General features: G+C 30.5%; 2 long non-coding RNA genes across 7 annotated transcripts; both read left to right on the forward strand.

Moving 5' to 3' along the window:
* The first annotated feature begins 4,104 nt into the window (after nucleotides 1-4,104).
* On the forward strand, nucleotides 4,105-5,342 carry LOC108860325 (uncharacterized). The gene is made up of 4 exons (XR_001950654.2): nucleotides 4,105-4,412; nucleotides 4,853-4,919; nucleotides 4,998-5,049; nucleotides 5,148-5,342. It is a non-coding gene; the product is annotated as an uncharacterized LOC108860325 (long non-coding RNA).
* Nucleotides 5,343-7,694: 2,352 nt separating this feature from the next.
* On the forward strand, nucleotides 7,695-10,236 carry LOC130503408 (uncharacterized). 6 transcript variants are annotated; one of them, XR_008940807.1, is made up of 7 exons: nucleotides 7,698-8,439; nucleotides 8,522-8,627; nucleotides 8,712-8,871; nucleotides 9,092-9,154; nucleotides 9,234-9,426; nucleotides 9,496-9,583; nucleotides 9,679-10,236. It is a non-coding gene; the product is annotated as an uncharacterized LOC130503408 (long non-coding RNA). The 6 variants fall into 6 exon arrangements; XR_008940808.1 differs by having other exon boundaries at nucleotides 7,695-8,443; nucleotides 8,712-9,154; XR_008940809.1 differs by having other exon boundaries at nucleotides 7,695-8,439; nucleotides 8,712-9,154; nucleotides 9,496-9,597.
* The last annotated feature ends 13,584 nt before the right edge of the window (nucleotides 10,237-23,820 follow it).

A 23,820-nucleotide genomic window follows, 5' to 3' on the forward strand; every position in this document is an offset into this window, starting at 1 on the left:
AAACATATGAATTGTATTTGAATAATACATATTTATATGAATAATACATAAAACATATCAAAAACAAATTTAGTTTTAATAATACATAAAACATTTGATTAGATATTAATAATGTTTCTGTAGGCCAGTGTTCTCTCATAGTCAGCTCTACGTTGCACTTTCAAGAGTTAAATCGAGATCTGGATTAAAAATCCTAATAACTGGTAAAGAAAGGAAGCCGGAGACAAAAACATTGAATGTTGTCTACAAACAAGTTTTTCAGAATATTCCGTAGGTAGGATACTTAAATGTTATCTATTTTTTTCCTGTGCCTGATGCTTTATCCCAAAGACGGTTGTCTTATGATATAAACTCCGTTACTTCTAAAACTTTGTATTATTTAGTCCATAATTTGAATCTGTATAATGTCCGCACAGGGTGCGGGCCGGCCACCTAGTTTATTTTTAAAGCATTAAACTTTACCAATCATGTTGTAACTTTATTTTTGTTAGTCAAAGCCTACAACAAATTACTACTAACTTTTACCAATCATGCTTTAGATTTATTTTTAAAACTACAACAAAAAATCTAAAGCAAAATTTTTTCTTATGATTTTTAGGCAAAAAACCTACATCCTTATTTTATAGGCTATAGAAGCTTTAAAATGAAAAAACTATTTATGATATCAAATAAATTAGATAATCATAATAAAAACATTTATAAATATTTTACTTTAATTCTAGGTGTTTTCAAAACTGTTGAAATATTTTAAATAACATAAACTATTATTTCTATATCATATTTTAAATAACAATAAACTTTGATAAATCATAAAAATCATTAATATAAATTATTTTAGTTGATAAAAATAACTATTTTATATTTACATCACATATTTTATTTTGAAATATCTACAACATATAACCTACAACTACAACAAATTTAACTACAGCAAAAGTCTCTGCAAAAAAAACTACAGCAACAACCTTACCGCTACAACAAACTTACCTACATCTAAACTGTTACAGCTAAATTTTCATAACTACAGTCGAACCAATCACCCCCAATGTTAAAAATGTATGAACCAAAAGAGCTTATTGAAAAAAATAGAATGCGAACACATTAAATTGTCTCGAGTATAGTTAAAAAGACTTATTGTGTGAACGCATTAAATGTCAAACGATTGTAAAGGCGACACACGTCAGCATATTCAAAAAATATATTGTGAACGCATTAATTACGAATGTTTTTCTTTTAATATATAGGGGATGAACTAATAGGTGGACGAGACCCTACAGGCGTGCATTTGACTGGAAAAAGATACATATTTTATATTATATAATTTTCGGTTAAAAATATGATATATGTATAAATAGTAATATCAATCGCCTATTATACATAGATGATATAAATAAATTCTAAAAAGAAATACTCCAACTAAATTTCGATACCCAAATTTTTTTGCTACCTGATTTAATATCCAAACTAATCATTTTTATCATTTTAATACAATAACTTTTAAATTATGCTCATTTTAATACCCAAATTATGCTAATTTTAGTGAAAAATATTAATATATTTCAAAATTTTTTAAAAAAATCTCTGAACTTCAAAAAATCTTTAAGATTTCAACTTTATATTATGTTTTAAGAATAAAAGTAACTAACTTTAAAACTTAATTATGAATAAAATGAATAAACTACTTTAAAACTTCAGAAAAACTAAATTTTAAATTAAAATTAAATTAAATTTGAAATTTTAAAGTTCTTATTTTGAATTTAAGATATTTTCTAAGTTTTGTTTAAAATTATTATTAAAATGAGCATACATTGGGTATTAAAATAGGCACATTTTTAAAAGTAAGTGTATTAAAATGACTAAAATAATTAGTTTGGGTATTTGACTGGGTAGAAAAAAGTTTGGGTATTAAAATCTTATCAAAATTTAGTTGGGGTATTTTTTATGAAAGTTTCCCTTAATATAATTCATAATTTATGAATATCAATTACTTTAAGTTATAAATCAGTATCTCCTTTATATTATTTTAGGAGCATTATAAATAAGTAATCTTTACTTCATGTGTGATTTACAAGTGTGCCATTTTCTAGGTGTCATCGCTACAAGCTCTCCTACAATCTAATTTCAAGAACCCTTAAATTACTAGACTAATTACAATAACTGCCATTGGTCATTAGATTGTTACTTAATTAATATAATCTAAAGATTTAATTATTGACTAAACAAATAACTTATGTTTCTACTGATTATGTTCTCGCATTATTATTTATCATATTCCGAGTCACGGATAATATGTTGGATGCATTTAATTATTCTTCACAAAGATCTCTTATTATTTTTATCATGTTTTTAAATATGGTTTCAAAATATAGATTGTGTCTCACCATTTACTAGCATAGTTTAAATGATAATAATATAAAGGATATTTATGAACACAACGCTAAGTATATAATATATACTCTCCGACCAATGATGCTGTCATGTTGTAACTTAGTTAACCAAGTTTGATGTAAGTTTTTTTTATAATAATCTGATAATAATTATCATCATGCGACCAAGCCACACTTTTTCATGATATCTTAGGGGATTATGTATCATATATGATTCGATACACTGATTGCTAAATCAAATGGTCTTAACGTTGTCACACAACTCGCCAAGTTACTCGCCAACTTGAATCATATATGATTGATAAATCAAGTTATAATATATTTTTGTGTCCATTTTTATGGCATGTTGTTACACAACTCGCCAAGTTTAAATAATTTTTTTTTAGAATCTGATACTAATTATCGTTAAAAAAATATGCCCAATGGTTTGATTTGGCCAAATAAATGACGTTAAACCTTTCGAAAATATATAATTTTGAATAACATTTATATCCAGATAAATATAGAAAGTACGCGGAATTTGGCACTAATTGATTTTAAAATTTAATTTTATGAAGATCATATTCTCAAAAAGTTTACTTTGTTACAACAAACAGATAGTCCAATCACATGATTTGGTCAATCAAAATTAATATAGTTGAAAATATAGAACTATGAATTCTCAACCAAATAGGTACTTGTGTGATAAACCACATGATTTGATCAATCATCCTACGTTAATTATGGAATTTACAAGCTTAATTATGCCTTTGATTTGTATATAATAAATTAAAGATCTTTAATTCTCAGTCACTCACATATAAATATTGCTGGATGTTTATCGTATTCAACTCTATTTATCACAGATTCGGAATATGAATAAAAATATGACTGCATATTGTATATAATAAGTTTTTTTATTATTAGTTAGCATAATACTTGTATTTTTGAATTATAATTATATAGTACATAATATTTGTATTTATATACGGTAAATGTTAATAGACAAATAATTGTTAACAGGTAGTACAGAAAAATAAAATAATAATTTCATAGTAAGTTCATGCAATCCCTTAACTTAACCAATCCTTTGTAACTAAAACAGAAAATATAGTTTTTATGTACAGAAAATAATAAAGTACATAAAATAATATGTTTGTATTTTAACTCTGTTTTATATTTTTGCAGATATAAAACGTCAATGCTAATAGACGAAAATTATTGACTAAAAGTAAAAAAAAAAATCAAAAAGGAAATCCATAGTACATTAATGCAAACCCTTAACTCAAAGACTAATTCTTAGTAATTTTTAAAAAATCTTCATAAATGTTAATGAAAAATAACGCAATGTGTGTCTTGACTAAGCTATATTTCCTTTCTAATACACTGATATTACCATTAGTTTTGTGTTATTTTGAAAATAATATATGAGTCTTAATATCGGATCACCTTAATGCTGATTGTATCAGTTACGATATATAAATAAAGAAGTCAATATATGATTGTCTCCAATTAATCTCTAAATTTATTATCTTTTGGCTGTAAAATCGCGTGAGTACTAATGTAATCTTTATATATAAAGAAATGTTCCTTCTCTCCTGTTATGCCACGTCACTAATTCATTCATCCTCAAGCCAACACGTGTCCCCACTAACATAAACGTCGCGTTTCATTAATTCGGGAATGCAATTGATGCAGGCTTATATTTGTGTTTTGGGCCTAATGTGTGAATGAAGAGACCAGTCCAATAGGAGTCATTCTAACGTTTAGGTTTAATCGTCATGTTCCATCCCAATTTGTCATCTTCGGTTCATCATCAATGGAGTTTTAGGAAGATATTCGAGATGTATATTCCTGATGAATCTCTAGATCGAACTTTTCTTTTCATAAGTCTCCGGATCGAGCTTCGTCTGATCCATCGCCTCTGATACGTTACGAGATTAATTGATTCATCGCCATTAATAGCATTCTTAAATCCCTTGATCCATGATTTCTCATTCAATACTTCTATCTCCCTTCTAGGCGGTGAAACTTCACTTATAAAAGGTATGTCTCCTCCTCTTGAAACCATCTTCTTATATCCGCTCCAGTTTATCAAACTTTTCAATCATAAGCTTTTATTTTATTTTTAGGGTTATTGTTCATCACGAGAAGAGAGATCTAACTTTTTCTGGTTCTGCTGTTCTTCTTTTCTGTTTCTTAAATTTTAATTTAAAATTTATTTAATTTGACTACAGCTACACAGCAGATTTATATGTGAGATTGATATTATTCGAAGTTTTTTTTTGTAACTTTGTCGTCTTTTTCTTTTTTGAACCAGAAATTTGTTTTCTTTTTTTTCTTTTAATTTGCTTTCTTATGTTTGTGTTTTATAAGTTCTTGGTTGATCTGTTCGATTGGGTTTTGTTGTTCTTTTCATTTTGTAAAATGTATATTTCCTTATGTCTTATGCTTCAATGATACTGAGTGTTTCTATCGACCTGCAGGAACCAAAACAGAATTGATCTCCGTGAAGAAGCTTCAGCACTATATTCTCTACCGGAGATGACAATAGTGAGTCTCTTAGCTCTTACTTTTGGAAATCTCTTAACGTTTTTGATAAGTTCTCATAAATGAAAATGTTTACTACAGATACATGAAGGCAAGCGTTTGAATCACAAGCCAAGGACCCAATATCGAATCAGTAAGACATTCTCTATATTTTTCTGTTTTTGACCTTTAAGCATATACAGACTTCACCATAAAATCTAACTTATTTGTAACTCACTATGATATGTGCAGCTCATTCAAGTCACCTCTTCATATCTAAACATACACTACATCAGAGTCTTCAGTTGACATCCTCTTCAATTCATCTTCACCGACTGCTACACCCGTAACATTTAATATATATAGTTAGCTTTGGAAACAATAAATATTGGTGTACAAAATGATATTGGAAAAGTTGAATGGCAACTTATAGTTGGCTTTCGTAAATTCACCAGTATATATTAATTGGTGGTGCAAATGGGTTCATATTATGGTCTTATATCAAATGAGTAACAGTATCTATGTATATATACAAAGAATCGTGCAAGCAAAAATAAGATAAGGAAATTGTATTGTGGCCTCATCGCCGCCGGCTCGGTTGTACGCATTAAGAAACCAGTATGGTTTTTAGGATTCCGGTCAGGACGATAGCCACCGCGAGTGGCCGACGTAACCCATCGAACAGCTACTTTGAATCAAATTCACCAGAAAATTATTAGAATCACAACGATGTGAATTTGAAGTTGAAGATCGCAAAGCTGGAAGAAGACTAAGCCAAACTCTTTTATTTCCTTTATGAGTTTGCGGAAGATGATGGAGATTGGTTATAGTTTCATAGCTTTCATTAAAGTAACCAAGACTTTTCAAAGATGCTATCTAGACGAGAGCTACATATGGTTTATATTAGTCATGAAACGGCATGATGTCTTAATAAAATATTTTTGAGGACTCATGAATTTAACTTCATCATCGTCTCTAGATTTTATTAAAGTTTCATTAGATTTTTTGCATACGGAGAAAATATGAGGTTCAAGTTCTAAAAAAGATTTAATTAAAAACTATAAAAATAATATTTCTATGATATTTTGATGAAAATTAAACTTGGAAGGATGAAACATGTAGAATTATTAGATCTCAATATTTATAAAACATTTATAATTTAAAGAGCAAGACCAACGAAAATTTTAGAAGAATGTAGTTAATAGGCAGACTTAAAGTAAACAAACAAAATAAGACAATATAAATACATAACTAAAAAAGCCACAACAAAGGATAAATACATAACTAAAATATAAATTTGAAACAATAAATAGATATAACAAATATAACAAGAAATAAGACAAATATTTTCATGTTATAGACAAAAAATTAAAATTATTTTCTTCAAATAAATGTAAAATGTTTTTCTTTAAATGGTTTCGTCAAAAACAATTTAAACATAAGTACAATACTAATATGAAAGAAAGAAGTAGATATTTTCGGATATGATATTGTATAAATATATATTATATATACAATACTATTTAAAGGTTAAAAATATTAAGTAAATTATTTTTAATTCCAACGAATTTGAAAATCAAAAATATGGGTGCTACATTGTTAGAAAAACGTCGTGAGCTGTAATGATAATTCAAAAACATTAATCTAATTTGTTGAAATATATTTCTTTACATTATTTTCTTATAATTTGTCTGATGTGTTTGGTAGCTTGGCATATTACATGGTAGTTACCACATTGTGTCATCATGTAGTCTGATGTGTCTTCTGCTAAGAGCATCAAAAATTCTTACATTTTCAAAGGTTTTTATCTGAAGCCGTGTGAGTCTTGGTCTTTTTCGACCAAGCTATTCTTCTTCTTTCGGGATGTGCTACATGCTGCTGTTTCCGTTTGGCCAAATGTGAGTGACAAGTTTATCGTACAGAAAGCTTAAGACGGAGAGTACGGTTGACTCAATTATCATAATTCAGGATGCTGAGGTTCAGAGGTTCTGATGTTTTACGTTTCTCTATCCCTCAAAAATATCATTTTCCTGTTAAATTATAAATTATTAATTTTTTAGTTATGATATTATTAAACTATATATAGTGTATTAAAATTGAGATTTAATTATTTTATCAATTATTTTAAATGACTTAGCTTGGAGGTAAACTAATTTATTATCATGAAACTTAAATCTTCGGAATCAACAAACTTAAATCTTCAGAATCTTCTGACTTAGCTTGTGTAAAAGTGTTTTAAAACTTAAATCTTCTTATAATAAATTTAGTATTATTTATTTAAACTTTATATTTTATTATGTCAAACTGAAATACAAAAATAATATTATATATATTATTATATAGTCTGAATTATTGCTTTGCTAATTTTGTAGTCTCTAAAAATAAATAATAATTCATTTTCTATAATGATTTTAAATACTTCATAAATTAATATAAAAATATGTAAAATAGTTTTATTATAAACTTTCCGCCCGTAGGGCGGGCCGACCCTAGTCTATTTATATAAAATAGAGTTTAATCTCTCCTCCTTGCGCCACATAGGATGCCAGCTTGGAAACTCAGTTTCTGTCTGCGTGACACGTCAGCGCTCTCTTTCATTAACGGTTGAGCGATGTGGGCTTCTGTTGGGTATTAATCTTAACGGCACTTTGTATGGGTTTAGGCCCAGAAAAGCATAAACAGTCTCTGACCTAATGTTCATCTGCAAGAGAACGAGAGACGCGTCCCCCATCCTTCGACGGCGAAGTTATGTCGTTTCCGCTTTCCCTCGCCAAATGAAACGCTCTGAATTAATATTTCGTTATTAATCCACTCAGATCGTTCCCCACGAAGTGTATTCAAAGCAATCTTAAAGCTAGAGTCTTTTTCTTCTTTTATCTCTGCAAGGGCGGTGTATATATTCCTCTGAAATGGCTAAGTCATCAATCATTTTTCAGTATAGAAGTCAGTCGTATGTTTTTCAACCGTGGTGGTGAGATTGCCAGAAACATCAAACGCGGTGGAAAGATTTTCCGTTACTGGCTGATCCGGAAATCAAGTGATTGAATCACGAGCAGGGAAATATGGGTTTTGGGTTTGTTCTTCGACTCGACGAAGGATGATGAACAAGATCTATATACTCGCGGATATGGTGGTTACTGGTTACTTACTACTTAGTCTCGGACCCGATATGCTTCTTTTTTAAAGATCACTTTTGCCTGACTTTTATTTGTTTATGTCCTCAACTTCTCCATCTTTAATGTTGTGTTTCATGGACTCTTCAGTCTCTTCGTTAAATAGCTAAGTGCTGGTCTTCTCTTTACATCTTTTTGCTTTTAGGAAGTGAATAGATAAATCACTTGATGAATGGTTCATAAAGGTATTGTTTTTGTTATTGCAGTTGCTTTGTCGATGACAAAGAAGAAAAGAAGGGAGAGGGAGCAGAAGGAGAGTATTGTTAATGGTATCAGAGACTGTCGATAAATATAACTCTGTCCATGTTTCTCATTTGAAAACATGAAAAATATCAAATTCAAGGAGTTAAGACAACAGTTTAGACACAATGGTAGGTCGGTAACTCAATGACTCTCCAAAGCTTATTGTTTTGACCTACTCTGTTTTCATCTCTGTGATTGCTCTTTTCCCAGGTGAGGAACAAGGTTAAACTCTGTATTCAAAACTACATGAGCTTGGAAGCAACCGCTAAGTACCTTGAGAAGAATCACCGGATTAGTAAAAGTGTCACCCGCATAGGTTAAAAACTTACCAAAGTTGATTACTTTTCTTGATTCCATAAGTGGGTTCTCTATAAAGTTTTGATTTTTATTCTCTGTTTAGTTTTGGGGCAGCTTCGAGAAAAGAACCCAGATTTCTTCAACCACTTCGAATTGAGATGCTAGATGGCTTTTCGGATGAGGATGTTCAATGATATGCTGACTAAGCAAGCTGTTGGGATGTTCGAACATGGACTTATTGATATCTGTGATGCATCAATTACGTATGGGCACAGAACAAGCACCACATTCTTTACAATTGGATCACTATTTACAAAAGATTTGGCTATGCTTTCTGTTTGTGCTGCTTCTGTTAGGACTCTTCTTCGTCGACAATACCCTGGAAGAGTTCATCTTCTAGAGACATTAGATAAAGAAACAACATGTAAAAGCTCTCTCTAATCATGATAGTCACTAAATTTAAAATATCTTTGCATTGTGTAGCTTCCAAGAGAAAGCGGAGTTCTGCAAGCTTAGTAGCATTGCCATATGCAAATGGTCCATGAGGTGAAAGCTTTACAAACTCTGGTAACTATACTACTCAGTGATTCACAAAGTTAATTTCTTTTCTTGATTCATTATGTAGGTACAACCTGATGTTGATCATGTTAAAGTCAGATGGATCCCAACCAATTATAAGTTCGCAATAACGGTTAGCATTATTGATCAAGACCTTGCTCAGAAAAAAAAATGTGTACCAAAATCAAGGTGTTTCCTTTCCGGATTTGTGCTGAACTGAACATGAAGCTATGCAGAGAAAGCTTGAAGCCTGGCAGAATGTAAGCTTTTTCTTTCTCAGATAATCAATATGTGGCAAGAAATAATGATTGCTGGATCGATTTTTACAGGAGGAGAAGTTGCACAATCTGCGGAATTAACAGTCAAAAGGACAGTTTCAGAGACCATACAGCTTATGCACTCAAGAAGGCACGCAAGGTATTGCTGCTCAAGTTAGTCAAAATCACAGACCCTCCTCTCTCTATCAAGCTTGGATTTTTTTTCTCTTTTTAGAAAAGCAACCTTTGGTTCAGTTTTCCATGTTGACCAAGGAAGAAGGGATATTCTTAATATCTCAGACGTTAATTCTGCTCAAGTCCACCTTTAATTCGAACCGGCTTCCAACCTTCAGGCTTCACAAAACAGATAATAAATTAAGATGTTCTTAATATCTCAGACGTTATTGGTGAGCTCACTGCTGTGAGAAGTGATGATGTTGATCAATAGAGACCATAAGAGGCGTTGTTGCGGGAGGAAGTGAGGGCTTTTTCAGAGATGGAGGATGATGACTTGAAGGCAGCGATTGAAGCGAGCTGAGTTTGCTAGATGCTTCTGCGACTGGTGTTAATCTTGGAGCTGTTTGGACTTCTCAAAAGAAAACTGAGAAACAAAAGTGGCAGAGCAAATAGAGAACGAAGCAGCTTTTAATTGATGTGTGTGAAGGAACATTCAATTGTTTTTTTTTGTTTTTGTATTTGATAATTACTTACAGAACATAGAAGCTTATATCGACAGAAACCAAAGGGTTTGTGATATGGTGTTTTGTGTTTGAGTTCTTTATTGATAAATCAAACCATCTCTACTTCTGGCTATTTTTTATTTTGATATCCAAACACCAAGCCACATTTGATGCTGGCATCAGCAGTTGCAGTCTTGCAGATTTGATGCTGTGGAGGAAGAAGAACGCGAGTGTTGGTTCTGTTAACAGTGATATTAGAGTTGCGTGGATTGTGTTTGAGTTTTGCTTACAACCATCTTTATTCTTTCAAAGATTTGTTTAGATGATCATTTACGAAAATTAAAATTAAATAGATAGCTACTTTTTTAACTGAAAAATAATATCAGTTTTCCGTTCATGACTATCCATAAATTGTAAATATCTTAATAAAAACTGGCATAAATTTTTGTTTTTTTTCCTACAGAAAAATTAATAGTAGTACAAAACAAATAATTTTGACAATAAAACAAAACCGCAACAAAGCTAAAACATCTTTGCATATTAGCAAACAACAACTGTGGTAGATGTAACTAACTTGGTAAGTATCTTTATGCCAGAATTTCGCTATACATGGAAAAACATAAAGAATGTATGAAATTTATAGATCGTCGTGAACGGCAGACCAACATGTCTGGAACAGACAAATGATGGAGTAGATTAAATGTTCCTTATGCAATGTCTCTATCGAAAAATAAGTGTTATAGAATTAATAAGATCTTTATAATGCCACTAAAAAAGCGCCACATCAATAATCTAAAAATCGATGCATTGATTGTTAATACTATAAACAAATGGTGAAGTTCTTGGAGTTGATTTTATGGTGACTAACAAGTGGCTACACTCATCGAGCGCTACTTAGTTTTCACACTTTTCATTTGCAGTGTTTTCTATATTTTGATTAGGTTTACTCTACCTTCTTCACATTCAATATAACATTTTACTTTCAACAAGAAATGTAGCTTCAAATAATCACCAATTCCACTCCAATTACATGTCGAAAGACAATGATCTACACGTAAAAGCTACTCACAACCCAATCATTCTGAACCCAAAATATTGCAAACCATCTGAATATGGGATCAGATTATTGTTAAAGAAAATGACATGAAGATCATTTGAAGCCTTCACATCATATCAATGCCACACCTTTTTAATATAGGAACAACTATTTATTTTAAATATATCTTATCATATATAATCTCTCCATACTTAATATTTTTGGAAGAAAAAAATTATTATCACACATTTCTCTTGCAAACACAAACCTAAAACACAAATTACAAAATTATTCAAAAATAATAACATAGATCACAAATAAAGAATATCCCGCCCGTAGGGCGGGCCGATCCTAGTCTTATATAATAAAGTAGATTTTTTTATCTCCATAGGGGAAAAATGCCATGTGTCATCATCATTTAATTCTTTTTATATTGAGTCATTAAAATTATTTATATGCAAATTTATTTAATTAAGATGTTGAGACCCAATTCCAAAATTTTTGACAACCAAGCCCAATATTTTACATACTTCTTTTTTTACTGTTATCGTGTATTCAGATCTATGTTCCACCTGCAAAACTTTTACTGAATTATAACGTTTCCGTGTCACTGAAACATGCTCATCAAGTCTGGCCATTAATTCTTTCATTGAAGATATCTCTCATGACGTTGATTTTAAAAACTTTTTATAATAAAGTAGACTATTTTATCTCCATAGGAGGAAAAATGCCATGTGTCATCATCATTTAATTCTTTTTATATTGAGTCATTAAAATTATTTATATGCAAATTTATTTAATTAAGATGTTGAGACCCAATTCCAAAAATTTTGACAACCAAGCCCAATATTTTACATATTTCTTTTTTTACTGTTATCGTGTATTCATATATATGTTCCACCTGCAAAACTTTTACTGAATTATAACGTTTCCGTGTCACTGAAACATGCTCATCAAGTCTGGCCATTAATTCTTTCATTGAAGATATCTCTCATGACGTTGATTTTAAAAACTTTTTTCCTAATTTCATAGATGCTAATAAATAGGAATGCAAATAATCAAACTTTTCCTGCTTCACCAGATTCAACCTTCTGCTTCCTTACACACATATGCCGCCACAATGGTTTCATCCTACATCCTTCTTTCTAAGTTGAAGTTCGGTTGTTGCTCTCAGATGGTGGTTACACGTCTTTTCCGTCTCTGGAAAACATGCAATCTTAAGAAAGTAGAGGAGTTATGGGAGTTCACGAATGCCATCAAGAAATCTTATAACGAATGCCAATAAAAATCTTACAAAAATGCAATTCATATAAAATATTCAACAACAAATAAAATATTTATATTCAAATAAAAATAAAATACAATTTATAATGTTAAACTGTTAATCTTAAAACAGCAAATGCAAAGTTATTGAAATTTAATATGTTTTACATCAGAGACTTTACTATAATATACAAAACATATTATTGAAAAATACAAACACAAAATATATTAACCTATAACCTATTACGATATAACATAATAAAAACATTAAATAATGTTCTTAACAAATAGAGATGACCACATAATTACAACATCCAAAAAAATTTACTCAACAACAATAAATATCAAAAATTTTAAAATTTAATACTAAGATTTAGGATTAAAAATACACTGTACCAACTTCGAATGTATCTTTACGATCAATATACATCTGATTGGTTAAATCGATATAGTCACAACTTCTTAATTTTGATAAATCCAGAGCGAGAAGAAACTAGCGGTTAATATAACACATGTGATTATTTGAAATTATCATCATAAGCACCGCTCATAAAATATAATTCATAGAAATCAACCTAGAAAAGTCCAAAGCATCAAACTATTATAACACCTCCCCATCATCCCAATATACAAAACTAGGTCTGGGCATAAATCTCAAACCCGAACCCGATCCGAAGTAAGAATATCGGTTCAGTTATGGATCTAGCCAAAAACAAGATCAATTTCATTTACTTTGGGTTATCGGTTTGGTTCCATTTTAGCCGATAGCTGAAGAGTAACCCAAGTTGAACCGAACAAATACAAAGCTGATAGTATAAAACGTGACAAAAAAAATCATCTTATTCCAAATGAGATGACGCAAAATAAAAGATAAATAAAAATGCAGTTTATATAACTAGCATAGATTTATCAATTTAAGTTTTTCCACATATTTACTATCATATCTAATTATTGATATATATAATGTGAAAAGTAATATTTTTCACAACATATATATATATATATATATATATATATATATATATATATATATATATATATATATATATATATATATGTATATACATATAAATATATATGTATAAACTCTAATTTAATATAATCATTGTAAGATGAAGTCCACATTTATAAATTTTCTAAATCATAATTTAAATTAATAAGTTTCAATTAAATAATAAATAATCCAGCTATTACACTTTCAAACTCTCATGCATATATTTAAACTTAAATTTCTTTCATGGTAACTTTGCAAAGACTACAATCAAATTAATAAATTCCATAAAACCATATACATATTTTGTTTTCTAAAATACTGTTGAAAAATGTTCTAAATAATAAAACTATAGTCAAATTATAACAATATTAGCAAAACCGGCGCGTAGCGCCGGCAAACCCCTAGTTAAAACATAAAACATAGTTTTTATGTACAGAAAATAATAAAGTACATACAATAATATGTTTGTATTTTAAATATATATTATATTTTTGCAGATACAAAATTAATGTCAATGCTAATAGATGAAAACTAGGTGATTTTCCCGTGCTCATGCACGGATATAAATATTTATAATATATTATAATAATTGATTGTTATTTAATTTTAATTTTATTAATTTATAAACTTTATGCATAATATTATATTAATTATAATAATATTAAACTAATTTAATTAGACATGATTTTAGATATGTTATATCTAGTTGGTTTATTGTTTTTACGGTTAATTTAGTTATCATTTGGATATATTGAATTGCATATATCTCTCTAAATTTAAATATAATATTTTTTACTAAATATATTAATTTTTAATTTTGTTATTCATATTTAGGTTGGTTGTTGTCTTAGATATATAAATATATTTACGAATATTATGTATAACTTAAGATATATTGTGCTTAGATTGAAATAAAAATAAACTAAAATGTCTGATTCCAAATTACATAAATTAATATAACGATAATATATTGTGCATATATATATATTATTTTTTTACCAAAGAACTAAATTGTAACAGTTGGTTAATATTGTATTTTCATTGTTAATATGTTTTGATTTATCCTATAATCTATATTTAAAAATAAATTATTATTCTAAAATTATATATATTTTTATTGCAGTTAAGTTTATGAGTTTATATTTAAGTTGAATTAGTTGAATCACTCATGTTGTGAATATATTGAGTTAAATATATTCTTTCAAATTCAAACTTAAATATAATTATTTTATTATATTTAAGTTAAATCAAATTAGTTTTATTTATCATTTAAATGTGCATGTGTTTTCATAGTATTTATCAAATTATATATTGATTATTAAAAAATATTAGAAAATAAGCGATGATCAATATGAAATTACAATTTAAGTAACTGATACATTTTTGAAAGTTCATGAATACATATCAATATTACTATAATTAAAATGTTTTATAAACTCTAAATATTTTTTTCCTTAGATTTATTGAATTATAACTAAGCTGAAATTTATTTTAAATAATCTTAAAATGAGAATTCAGATTTGTCTTGGTATTTTGATTATGGTTATATTAACTTTCACAAACATTAAAACATAAAATTTAAAAGTAAATTTAATATTAAGAAAATAAATAATTTCACAAGTGATAAAATGTAATATATCTACCTTGTCAGAGTATATAGTGCTATGTTATTTTAAATATTTTGTAATTATTTGATCAAAAGATGTTTAGTTTTATTTTTTTTTAGTTTTAATATCTCTTAAAAATAAGCAATAAAAATATTGTGATAGTATTTGAGAAGTCATATTATATAATTAAAAATATAGTTTTAGATATTTGTTTGCACTAACTGAAAGATATTATAGTCAACTAAATATAAAAAAATAAATAGAATATTTCAATACTAATTATAAATTTTTTTGAGTCAAATAAAAATATATCAATTAATGTTACTTAAGAAAATGATAGATATATAAAAATACTTCTATTACATTGAAAATATATGTTTTTATATTATTAAAATTATATTTTAAAATAAATAATCTTTCTTTTTCTATATCACGATTATATGTGTGAAAATTCTGTTATTGAATCACATTATATAAAAATATAAATTTTTCATCTAAGAAAATATTCTATCACTTCAGAAGTATTTTTATTTTATTTAAAATATTTCTTTTTTAAATGGAATATTACTATTTTGTGAAATTTCCGTTTTGATAAAATCACATTAAATATACATATATTTTCGTTTTAAATTGTTTTTTACTTTATACATGTTTCCTTTATATTATATATGTTATTTGTAAATTTATAAAAATAAAAGTAAATAAAATTTTAACAATAATATTTAAATGTAATAATTTTAATTCATTAAGAGTATCACTGTAATCAACCATCGTGAGAGTAAACGTGAGCGCGACACATAAGAAACTGACTTAATATATTATAGTCAACTAAATATAAAAAAATAAATAGAATATTTCAATACTAATTATAAATTTTTTAGTCAAATAAAAATATATCAATTAATGTTACTTAAGAAAAGGATAGATATATAAAAATACTTCTATTACATTGAAAATATATGTTTTTATATTGTTAAAATTATATTTTAAATAAATAATATTTCTTTTTCTATATCACGATTATATGTGTGAAAATTCTGTTATTGAATCACATTATATAAAAATATAAATTTTTCATCTAAGAAAATATTCTATCACTTCAGAAGTATTTTTATTTTATTTAAAATATTTCTTTTTTAAATGGAATATTACTATTTTGTGAAATTTCCGTTTTGATAAAATCACATTAAATATACATATATTTTCGTTTTAAATTATTTTTTACTTTATACATGTTTCCTTTATATTATATATGTTATTTGTAAATTTTTAAAAAGAAAAGTAAATAAAATTTCAACAATAATATTTAAATGTAATAATTTTAATTCATTAAGGGTATCACTGTAATCAACCATCGTGAGAGTAAACGTGAGCGCGACACATAAGAAACTGACTTCTCAAATAATATTATAGAGATTTATGACTGATAGTACAAAAAATCAAAAAGGAAGTCCATAGTACATTCATGGAAACCCTTAACTTAAGAACCAATACTTTGTAATAAAAAATCTTCATAAGTGTTAATGGAAAATAACGTAATTTGCGTCTTTATTAAGCTATATTTCCTTTCTAATACACTGATATTACCATTAGTTTTTTGTTATTTTGAAAATAATATATGAGCCTTAATATCAAATGTGCTGATTGTATAGTTACGAAATATAAATAAGGATGTGATCAATATATGATTGCCCCCAATTAATCTCTAAATTTATTAGGAAAAATCAAATATCTGACACAATTCGGTCAAATGCAAAAATAACCTGTTTATCCTGGACAACTTACTAGTAAGTCGTCTGGAGTTTTTTTTTTAACAAACAAAATTGGACGACTTACAAGTAAGTCGTCCCATTTAAAAGTCAATTGCAAAAATGACCTCTCCAGACGACTTACTTGTAAGTCTTCCAGACGACTTACTAGTAAGTCTTCCAGACTTATGTCATTTTCTCTAATAATATAAAGACTTTTTAACATTTTCTTATTAATTCATGTATATTAATCAATATTGGGGATACTGAATGAAATTTATAACATAATTGGTGATATTTATGAGGTTACCAATAATCATGTTACTCAAAGTTTCTAGCTAATATGTTTTTAACTCATACATGTTCTATCTTTGTTAATGTGTTTTATTTTGAATTTTTGCAGATGACGCGTTAGATACATGCATTATATGGAGAATAAAAGCATTCATATGTTGCGTATAAAACAATACAAGTTTGAAGATTTAACAATTACAGAAGACTTACCAGTAAATCTTCTGATAAGTCTTATACACAAAAGATTTACCAGACGACTTACTGGTAAGTCTTCTACACAAAAAAAACATTTTCAACACAAACTTGTAAAAAATGTGATATGTTATAAAACTAAATGGGGAAACATGTTTCTTCTTATTAATCTTGACCAGAGGTCTTATATATATATATATACATCAGGTCGTGTTTATCCTAAGTGGATAAGTATAACAGTCGATAAGCATTATCTCCTGCGGTCGGTACGGTCCTGGTCGGTCCGGTTATGTCGATCACAATCTGGTACATAACACTCCCCCTTGATCGACACATCCGGTACTGGTTCGTTGCATGCTTAATGTTGCCTCATTAAAACCTCTCATGGAAAACCCCAAAACCAATGTGGCAAAATGGGAAACCATGGACATGAAAAAAAGTACAACACATGAACTCCCCCTGATGAATGCATCACTGTTGATCTTTGGACGATGCATTCATATCTGGTCGATGAGCTTCTTGTAATACTTTGTAATTTCGCCGGCCTTCTGGAACTTCATTTGGACATGGTCAAGACATGCTCCTTTGATGCTGACCACTCGACAATGTCTTCATGTTCTGGTCGGATGGATGATGCTCAATCAGTACTCGGATAGTACTCGACCAGTACTTGGATGTACCTCTATCCTGCGATTAAATCTTTCTTGCATGTCCTCTCATGTCCCACGGTTCCTCTAGTCTCATGGCTTTGCCATACCGTGGACACTTTCATTTTATTATTGACTCAGACATTGTTCTGGTCACTATCTCTGGATGATGTCTCATGACTTCTTTCATTTTGTAGTAGACAATGCTATGTTTTCGAAAACATACATGTTAAGTCATAGACCTTGTCATCACACGCCAATATACTCATATATGGCTAAGGTTTCTAGTCCCATCATATTCTGTCCAAAATCAATCGATAACTTGTATCATTGAAATCATTGAACCATTGAACCTCTCTTTAGGTTGGTTTGGTATAAACATAAACACAAGGAATTATAATATCCTCTATAAGGATCTATGGACTGATTGTACTAAGTATTTTCTTAGTCTATCATTTGCAGCTGCCTTGTTTCAGTCCATGAATAGTTTAGGAACAAAACTATTCTATGAGAATTTCTTTTCTCATCTTTTTGATATTCTTATCATTTCTTTATCCAGTGATCAACATGCTGCTTACTACATTTCTTTCTTACTTATATCCAGACATTTATCATTTTCGAATTTATAGTAGCATCCACCACATAGGAGTACATCTCCTTATAATCTGTTCCTTAGTCTTTGTGTGTATCCTTGTGTAATCAAGCCATTCTTTGAATGCTGTAAATAGGAATATGAACACCTTAGTCCATGTCTCACGATTTCTTCTTCTTTCCCACACATGACCTATTTTTCACTGGTTTTATCTTATCAGATGGTGTTTCTATATATGGCCAATACACCCATCTCTTTTATAGATTCTTTGAATCTTTCTTTTAAACCCCCACGGTTTCAACCTTTTAATCTATGAATGCATTCTTGTATTCACGTGGGTTCTGATCCTCGCTTATATATTTTAAACTCAAGTGCTATTTCCTTATGCATCTTTATCTTTTATGTGTGTATGTGTCGACACTCTATTATATGTATGGTTCCATTGTGTTCCAGACATGAACTAATCGATTAGAGATTTCATTGTTACTAAGAACCTTCATTACCTTGTAGTTTGGCGTTCCAAACTACATGGTCTGGTTCATTTGATGTTTAGCTGCGCAGCCTTATCTCAATGTCTGGTATGGTTTCCCTTATGACCTCGGATATATCATTTCTATGCACCTTTCTTTTCATTTCCGAGGTTCCTTATCTTATGGAACATATTGGTCTATCTTTAGACTCTATAGCAACTTGATTATGTCTCTTCTAGGACATTAATTTCGTGGTGCTTAAGCTGGTATGACTTAGTCATTCTTTTTCTTTTCTTTTCGGGTCTAATCTGTCTGGCATTCTTTTAGCTAGCTTTGTATGATCTTTCTTTGGACGTCTTAAATCATATTCTTTGGTCCGAGGATCTTGCCAAGACAAGGATGGTTAATACCATTCCATTTCTTTATACTTGTACCAGCTTATTTCTTTCTCCCCCTGATGTTGGATAGTCGGATTTAATCATGCAATCCGTAAACCTGGCCTTAATCTGATCACCCATATTTGGCTCAAGGTTTCTTATAAAATCGTGGGAGAAAGCATTCTCATATCCAACATATATTCCCAATCTTATCTCATCTTTTTATGAGGTTCCATCCTAGACGGCACATATTATTGTGGTGGTCTATACATAATCTCTTAGGATGGTCTATGTCTGGATCATGACCCTTTATCATTCTTAGATGGGAATATCTATGCTCACTTTATATGGCCTGATGCATATTTTTATTACATGTAAATCCATGTGTTCCCAAGCATTAGCTAGTGATCTTTGTATCACAAAGAATTCGGCCAAGTTCTATTCACTCGGATTTTTAGTGTTGTTCATGGACCACGGGAGTGTCATTTCTCCCCCTCATGAACATGCTATAAATATTTTAGATGCTTGGAACATTATAGCCTATTGAGTTTCCCTTGTGTACATGTTACACAACGTGAGATTCTATGGGATAACTCTTTTGTGCCTTTTTCGATATCAATCTTTGCATCAATTTTAAAGACCTGGATGGCTAGTCCAGTCATGCCATAAAGTGTATAAAATTTCGTGGTCAACCTATCTGGTTACCTAGGCCTTTTGCCTTTATCATACTGATCCTTTAGCATAGTTTAGATCAGTTGGGAGTACAGTCTCGACCATTTTTATGCCTTGGGCGATTTTTACTTTCTTTATAATCTTAAGGAATTTATATTTCTTTTGCCCATTGGTTCAATGTGGAAACCATTCATTTTCAAAATTTTATAACTCAAATGGGTCTTTTATTTGAGTGAATAATTCATGCCCCCTTTAGGCAATGCCTTTGGTCGGATAATTTTAATTACTATACTCTTTTTTAAAAAAAAAATCATTTGTCATTTATCATTCAAGAAATTATCAAGCAAGTCAAACATGATAATATAAAACTAAAACAACTCTTATTATATACAAAAATATAAATGACAAACAAATCAAAACATAAAATCAGAATGTCGAAATCTCGATTCTTAGGCAATGTATAAGCCGACCACTCCTTTTATTATTCTGGACGTGGCTTCTTTGGATTCACCCTTATTCTCTCCAGCCTTATTGGCTTCAGGAAATCTCATCTCACTGGTTTTCTTTAGTATCTCATTATTCTTCTCAGCTTGTAATAGATACGAGATCAAATTCGTATAAGTGGTGAAACATTTTTTCTGTAGGTATATTGTAACAATAGATCCCTTGGATCAGCTGCGAGGAATGACTTTTCCAGTAAATCTTCCTCTGTTACCTCTTCACCACATAGTTTCAATTTAGAAACGATTTTGATTAGAGCTAAGTTATATTCATCTACGGACTTAAAGTCCCGAAATCTGAGATTTATCCACTCATGCCTAGCCTTTGGTAATAACACTATTGTGTATCTGGATTTTAACTATGTCCAAAGTTCTAGAGGGTTCGCAATATTTAGATACTGATCTCTGAGATCCTCAGTGAGATGTTGGCGAATAATTGTTACTGCCCCATATTTTTCATTTTCAGTTGCATACTCGCCTTTGATGATACATCTGTCAAATCCTCTTATCTTCAGGACAATTGCAGTGTTCATGGCCCATTTTAAATAATTATCTCCAGAGAGATTAAGGGCTTGATAATCCAAATTTGACATCTGAAAATATAAATTTTAGAGTCTTATTATTTGACTTATAATCGGATTCAAACAATGCATTTTGGTTTCTTTCAACCTTTTATTTATGCAATGTGATTTGGTTTCTTTCAACCATTTATTTATAATTCAATCCAATTTTTTTAGTCAATATAGCAATGCAGGTTTTAGTTTCTTTCAACCTCTGAATTTATACAATGCAATCCAATTTTTCTTTCAATCTAGCAATCTGATTTTCTCATATGATCAATCAATTAAAAAAAATGTTTTTTTTTTTCTCAAAATAACTTTCCATTAATCAAAATAGTCGTTTGACAAGGCATTGTGTAAGAAATTTGGTACACAACTATAATAATAGAAAGAAACAGAGCCAGGGATGGTTTTTTTTGCGAGAATATCTGCACAAGTATTGGAATTCCTCTTTGCCCAGGTGAAGCGAACCTCTTGAAACTTTGCTGCCCATCTCCTTATGTCACGAATCCAATTGATGACATCAATATTTGTAGTTTCTCCTTTGACCAGCTTCATAACATTAATATTATCACCTTCAAAAATGATATGTTGATAACCTTTACTCCAGCAGTGCATCATGGCTAGTAGTAATGCCTGTAATTCTCCTTCCAAAGCAGACGTTGGTTGTTGATTTGAGGCGTGTGCTGCTCCTTTGAAAATCCCCATCTCGTCTCTGATTAACCATCCTGCCGTTGTAGTTGGTTGCATCCTGTTGTAGGCGCCATCATAGTTGCATTTAAGAAAGCCAGTAGGTGGTCTTGTCCATTTGGATTGTTGGTTCTCCATATTACTCCTCTGCTGTTGCCTCCGAGTATCAATATCACGATGTTGATAGGCTTCTAACCATTCTTTTGTGTCAAAGTAGGCTGCCTGCAATGTTGTACGCCAATGTATAGTTTTTTGCTGAAAGATCATTTTATTTCTACACTTCCATATACGCCAAAGAATCCACCAAGGAAGATGCCGTAAATGTTCTGGTAGTGTTGGTATTCGTTGGAGTAAAGCTGTGATTTTCCCTTCTGTTGTAGTAGGTGATTGAAGAAGAAAACTCTGTGGTAGACCAGATGCCCGCCATATACGTTGAGCATAGATGCAATCAAAAAACAAGTGATCTGTAGTTTCGTCTTGTAGGCAGTGTGGACATTTGACAGTAGTAGTAACATGACGCCGTTGTAAATTGCTTCCCAACGGTAATGAACCAGTGATCATTTTCCATAGAAAGTGTTGTAGTTTTGGTGCAGTCGGTAGCTTCCATATCATTTTCTTGATGTTGAGATCGCCTGGAGGAGCTTGGACTGGAGGAACCATAGGGTCATGTGTTGCTAACCAATACGCTGACTTAACTGTATACTCTCCCGACTTGTTGTAATGCCAAATAAGCGGGTCTGTAGTAGCATAGGGGCAGAGTTTCATTGCTAGTATTTTCTCTGCATCAGGAGCTATGATTGTTGCTCGTATAAGTTCCTCATTCCAGCCAAGTTGATTTGGGCTTATTAGCTCGGAGACCTTTGTTAATGTATTTGTCGAGTCTAAAGGAGTTGGAGCTCTTGGTGGAGAAGTAGGTAACCACGGATCAGACCACAAGCTGACTGATTCACCATCACCAATAATAAACCTCAAGCCTCTTTTGAGTAAACTTTGACCATGTAATAAGGACGACCAGATATATGAGCCTTGTTTCTTATTCTTAGCATTAAGAATATTAGTAGAAGGAAAATATTTCCCTTTTAAAACTCTTGCCATCAAACTGTTTGGCTTTGTTAAAATCCTCCAGACTTGTTTCCCAAGCAAAGCATCATTAAACTTTTCAAAATCACGAAATCCCATACCTCCTTCTTTCTTTGGAATGCTCATCCGTTGCCAAGAGAACCAGTGCATTCCTTTAGTTCCATCACTTCGACTCCACCAGAACCGGGATAGAGTACCATTTATATCTTCACAGACCTTCTTCGGTAGTTTAAAAACATTCATAGGGTAGACAGGCATAGCAGAAACTACAGATTTAGTAAGAACTTCTTTTCCACTAGTAGAGAGGAACCTATGATGCCATCCATTTGTTTTGGCTTGAACCTTTGCTGTAATATACTCCATATGCTCTGTTTTTTTACGTCCAAATAACTCAGGGATACCAAGATATTTTCCTCCTCCTCCATCGTTGTGGATACCAAGTATGTTTCGCATTTGTGTCTTGACTTGGTCTTTAACACGGCTGCCAAAAGTGATTGCAGATTTACTCAGATTAACAGCCTGCCCTGAGATCCTTTCATACTGACTTAGTACAGACTTAATAGCTCTCCCATTCTTTGGATTTGCAAGAGTGAAAAACAATGAATCATCAGCAAATAAGAGATGATTGACCGCTGGACTCTGAGTGCTTATTTTCATTCCTTGAATCTTCCGCGTATTGGCTGCTTTAGTCATCAAATGGGACAGAACATCAGCACAGAGTATGAATAAATAGGGTGATAACGGATCACCTTGATGTATCCCCCTTCCTGGTTTGATTAAACCGCGAGGTGAACCATTGATGAGGACTGAGAATGTCACAGTTGATACACAGATCATGATAAGATGAATCCAACGATCACAAAATCCCATTCTTCTCATGGTCTCCTCTAAAAAGCTCCATTCTAGGCGGTCATATGCTTTTGTAATATCAGTCTTGAGTGCCATGTAGGACTTAGAATGCCTTTTACTGACTTTCAAAGCATGATATACTTCAT

This window comes from Raphanus sativus, chromosome 2, assembly GCF_000801105.2.
Source record: "Raphanus sativus cultivar WK10039 chromosome 2, ASM80110v3, whole genome shotgun sequence".
NCBI lineage: Eukaryota > Viridiplantae > Streptophyta > Magnoliopsida > Brassicales > Brassicaceae > Raphanus > Raphanus sativus.